The sequence below is a fragment of the Episyrphus balteatus genome, chromosome 3, assembly GCF_945859705.1.
Source record: "Episyrphus balteatus chromosome 3, idEpiBalt1.1, whole genome shotgun sequence".
In the NCBI taxonomy this organism is placed as follows: Eukaryota; Metazoa; Arthropoda; class Insecta; order Diptera; family Syrphidae; genus Episyrphus; species Episyrphus balteatus.
Window position 1 is genome coordinate 24597563 of NC_079136.1, and position 6000 is coordinate 24603562.

Here is a 6000-nt window from a genome sequence, read left to right on the forward strand (position 1 = left end):
ATTTTTTTTTTTCATATAGATTTTAAGAAGCTAAAATAAATTTTATATTTAACATATCAACCTATAAATTTTGTATGATAATTTTCTGGTCTTTTGAATGTTCGATCCATACAAATTGTTCGAATAAGCTAGGACAATTTGTCAAAGATTTAAATGTTAAAAGAAGATGAAAAAATAATATCAATGAAAAGACCCCTTATCACTTATTAATTCATATCCGTAACAGTTTTTTTTTTTTAAATAATTTTTAAATTAGCTAATATGTTATTATTTTATAAACCTTTTATAAATTAGTCCACAAAAAACTTAAAAGGCTTTAAATTAAGATAGAACTACTTGGAACATACTAAAGATAATCAAATTGTTAAATGGATTATAATGGAAAACAAAACCAAAAACAAAACAAAATCATGTGTGCAATTCACACGTGTTAGAAGTGAAACCTTAAAAAATCATTTTTCTTGCTAAGAATATCGAAAAAACCAACCTTTTTTATATGACGCTTCAATAAAACAAATAAAACACAAAAGTTATAATCAATTGATTTTTCCTGTCGCTTTTTCGTTTCATCTTGTTTCAAATCGCTACGATACTAAAGAAGTTTTCACTTTAAAAAATTACACCATTGTAATGCACAAAAAGTATAAAAATAATTTATTGAAAACAATCATTTTCATAAAAAAAAGCGAAAAAAACACGTAATTTTATCTTCTCACGCTATTAAATGCATTTTTTTCCCTAACAACCTATAACAAATTTTATACCACCTGAAAGCTTATGGTGCAAGACTCAAAATATATATATCGATCCGGTCTATGAGATATCTTCAAAAAGAGCTAGAATTTTTTAAACTCGATGAAATTTCATCAAAAAAAGCAAAAAAAAAACATTTATTGTTTTGTTCTCATGCTATTAAATCAATTTTTTTGTTTGACAACCTATACTAAATTTTATACCATGTTTCACCTTTCATATGACGTATCAATCTCATTTCAAAGATGCCTACAAGAGAAGTTAGAATTTTTTAAAGTCAACCATGTCAAATTTCCAGACTGAGATTACGGTACTTCCTACACTGGTGGCTGGTCATCGGCAACAGATCTCCACAAGTGTTTTGAGGTATTTTTCAATTTTTTCAATTTAAGATTGTGTAACTTGTAGAGCACGTTCTGCTATGTGTGATATACATATCAAATAAAAGGTTATGTTATCAGCATTCGTATTCGTAAAGTTAAATGAAATTTTTATGTGCACTAGATCAAAAGATATAACGTGTGTAGGAAAAGAACATCTTTTTACAGTTATCCCAGAATTTTGAATATGAAGTTTTCACTTCAAAAAAAAAAAAAAATATATATAATACATAATAGAATTTAAAGACTGTATTCATAAAAGATTATTTTTTTTTAAATCTTTAAAAAAAATATCATTAAAAAAAACATAATTTCAAGGATATATAACGAAATATTTTAGAAACCGTTAAAAAAAAATTCGAACACATAAAATAAATTTTGTATGATAATTTTCTGATCTTTTGAATGTAAATACATGTATAACAACAACACACATAAAACAAAGTTCAAAAAATTTTATGGAAAAAGAAAATGATTTTTCAAAAAAAAAAAAAATGTTAAATTAAAAAAAATCCATAAATGTGTTTTTCGAATATTTTATTTATTCTCTAAGGTTACTAAAATGCATTTGTATGTAGTTACTAGTTATTTTTTTTTTTTTTAATTTAAACAAACGATCTAATTTGCCACAATACTCATTAAATTTTCTAAGTTGTTAGACCCGTTTTTAGTTATCAATTTTTTCACTTTCCATTTAAGGTTATGGTAAAAGAAACAAGAAGAATTGTTCTAAAAATGACATATTTGATCTAAATTTTGTTTCACGTGTACAAAACTGGCAAACTTAAACAAAACTGGAAACAAAATATTTCAAAATGATAATTAAAATTATTGTAAAAATTCAAACACATCTTAACCTCAAATTGGATGTGAGCTATTAGGGTATTAATAAATAGCATAAATTAAAACACATGCGTTTTAAACACATAAATGACATTTTTCCATTTTTTTTTTATTAATTTTTGTATATTTACAAGTTGTGTGATATTAGTTTAAAAGTTTTATTTCTATTCAATTAGATATTTTTTAAGAAAAAATGGTGGTTATTGAGCCTGCATGATCTGAAAATTTCATTAATTTGGTTTGGATGGTTTTTGCAATGGTTTTTATACCTGTTCATATTACATTTCTATGTTTTAAAAATCACAGAAGATTTTATCAGCATTGCCTTACCATGTAAACATTATGTAGGTCACTGTGGCGTATGCGTAACATATTTTTCATGATCTACCTTTGAAAGATAATCTAGATCTTCATATAAATTTTTGCATATAAGGTATAAAAATCACAGAGCCACCCTTGAATTCTTTATTTGCTAATAATACAACTCAAACTTTTTTGTGGGATAACAAAATTAGTTTGAGTTACAGCGATTTTTACAAAAAATCAAGTTATAGGTAGGTTATATTATTTTTAAAAAATTATAACAAAAGAATATGTCTGATCATAATTTTAAACCTATAGAAATTGAAAATTGGCCAAAAATTTAGAGATTTCGATCAAAATAATAAATAAGACTAAGGGCCAATTTTTCAATAGTCAGTTAAACAGTCAGTTTGTACTTATTCCTAAGGATAGAGAAAAAATCAATTTTTCAACAGGCAGATATAGCTTATTCCTAAGAATAAAACTATCTGCTTCTTTCAGAGACGAATAAAAATTATTCTGAGGAATAATCTCAACAAAAATATTGTGTCAGTTGTCAAAGCTGTTTTGAAAGAATCTTGAAAAAAATACAGTGGAAAAAAAGAAAACAAAAACAATCATTAATAAAAATGACGTTTAATTTTAAATATTTTTGAATTTGACAATTTTTTTTTTGTTATTCTGTAGAATAAATTATTTTTGATTGAAAAATTCAATGTTTTTATCTGATTGTTTATGAGCCTAATAACTTTATTCGTAGAACAGTTAACTGACTGTTTATTAGAAGATTGAAAAATTGGCTCTAAGTAAAAACAAAAGTTTCTTTGTTACCTATAAAAAAATGCATAAAAAAAAAGTAAATATTCATAATTTTTCAATACAATCAATACACACATAGAATTCAAACTACTACCATGCTTGGTTAAATTATTTCATTTTTATTATGTGTTCACATTAAAAGAATTAAATAGATTCTTCAAAAACTTAATTTTTATCGATTTTTTAAACTTACAACAAGTTTTGTTATATCAAAATTTTCCATCAAGCCACATCAATCCCAATGGGATAGAAATAATTTTAGCACTCAAATAAATGTCCAATTATAATGGAAACAAAAATAAAAACTTTTGTATAAATGACTTTCTATGTTCAAAGTTTTCGATAAGCGTACATGTGTTATTAATCATATAAAAAATTATTTTAGTTGAATGTTTTTTTTTTTAATTATTTCAACTATGTAGTTAAAAAAGTCGTTCAAGTAGTATGTTAATCTTGATACAAAATCTAAAGCTATTATTTTTGTTTTAAAAGGTGGAGTTTTAAGGTTCTTGTTATTCACAAGCAATTAAATTAATTTAATAAATTAGTTTTTGGCGTTACTGTGGTGCTGAATGTAATTTTGATTTATTATAATTTGGAACGACTCAATTAGTTATAATTATTTTGAAGCATTTAAATTAATATTTTAATGAATCGAAGCTAGAAAGATTGAATAAAAAAAAATTGCTACCTATTTTCAATTTAAATGTGTTCACTGTGGTGTATGAGTAACTTTTTTTTAGAAAACCCTTTGAATTGGTTTTTACAAGACTCCGAATGTTAAACTGGTATAACAGATTTGCTCAGATAAAAATTTAATTTTTAAATCTGCTAAATCAATTTCACGTCACAGATTTTTCGCAGTGTTATTGAAATAGAAACTATATCTGGTGCATTAAATGTGCGTCTCAACGAGGAGAGCGTTAGAGAAAATTTAAACCCAAATATAAGAAGAACTTATCGTCTCATTTTTTGTTGTCAAAAGAGAAGATGCTTCAATATGCTCCCAAATAACCAGGTTGTCATGAAATGCAGTTGTGAAACTTTTTTTAAAACATTCCCTCACTATATACATTGAGTTTGAACTTTGCTCGGTCAATTTTAAAGATAACCAACCCAACAAAGGAACTAGATTCACTCACTCTTTATGCTCTTTTCTTTATGACCATTAAGTTATAAAGTTTTAACACATACATATAAGTAGGTATGAGGTAGAGGTCAATTTTAGACTCATTCTTTAACCAAAAAATGCACTGGTACAGTTCGGAATCTGTGGAAGGATACAAAAAATAAAATTTAACTGCAATAAAAGCTATAATATATTTTTCTTTCAGCTTCTCAATGTCGTTTCATATATAGCAAAAGGATATCCCCAATTCGTGATAGGGGTGATTTTATCTCATTGCCATATCTTGACCCCCATATGGACCTTGGTTTTTTATCTTTAAATGCAACACACAAGCTTATGAGGTTTTATAAACATCAAAATATTAATTTTAAATTTATTCTGTTTCACTTTTTTGAAATTTTAAGACAACGAATAAGTTAAGGTTATGGTGTGAATGGGTTCATTGAATGTCGTTGGTGTCTAATGCAATATAAAAATTGTATTTTTTGGCAAAAAAATATGTTTTTTCAGTGTCAAATACTAACCCTTCGACTTGAGAAGATAGTACCTACCTGCTCAACTACTACTATATTTGCAGAGAAAGGTGTATGAATTAGTTGAATGTGAAACAGGTGTGAAATAACTTTTGTCAAGCCTTTTTTTCGCTGGTAAAGCTAATGACTTCAAAGATATATTAATTTTGCTCAAAACTGATGCTTTAGAAATATCTTGAAATGTAATGTTAAATTGGCAGTGGTGACAAAGAAGGACGAAGAAAAGGTTTACTCTTTTTCGAGTATTTTAAGTTATGCATGCTAATGAAGTTAGTCACATTGTTTGATATGTTTTTGAGGTTACTTGGTTTGACATAACAATTAGCAATTACTTTAAAGAGTAACTAAATAAGTAACTTGTAACATTTCTAGAAATATTTAAACATTGAGTGAAAGAGTTTGTACATATCATTTGTACAGTTCTAGCCACTGCATCTGATGAAATATTTTCAAAGATTGTTCTTAGCTAACAATACTACGTAGTGTTTTAAATTATTACTTTAGTTCTTTTTATATAGACATAATTTACATAACATATACCAGGGTTGTAACAAATAGTTTTGTTTTTAATTTATTTGTTTTCCATTACAAAGGAGAATGGGCAAATTTGTATGGAATGTGGACGTTCTACGGCCAGGACTGAATTTGTTATTTTTTGATGCAACTAAGTCTTACATACATTGTGCAGAAGTTTTGTCCTTCTGAAGCAATTCACAAACGGATTAAATGCATTTTTGCATTTAACACTTTATGAAGATTGTCTCAATGTTATAACTTTAACGTGTATTTTAAGTGCAAAATATGGTCCAACCAATAGAACCCAAAATATTGGCTTTTTAAAACAACAATTTCGAGCCTATTTTTATAGGGTTTTCTTCAATATTTTGTTAGTTTGAATCATTTGAAAACTTTAAAAGAAAATCTAGAATTAGTTGGCTTAAGAAGCTAATGTTTTGAGTTCTATTGGTCGCATATTCAAGATTGAGGTTTTTGTTGCAAACAAACAAAATTTGAATAAGAAAAAAAATATTTATTTCAACTTAAAAAAAAATTTTTTTTGCAACTGAAAAATAATTGCATTAAAAAAAAATTTGCATTTAAAAAAAATGTTATTGCAACTCAAAAATATTTGTATTGCAAGTAAAAATTTTTTGTATTAAAAAAATTTTATTGCAACTAAAAAATTTTCTGCAATGAAAAAAAAATTTTTTGATATTTGTCGAATTTCTTAAAATTTTGG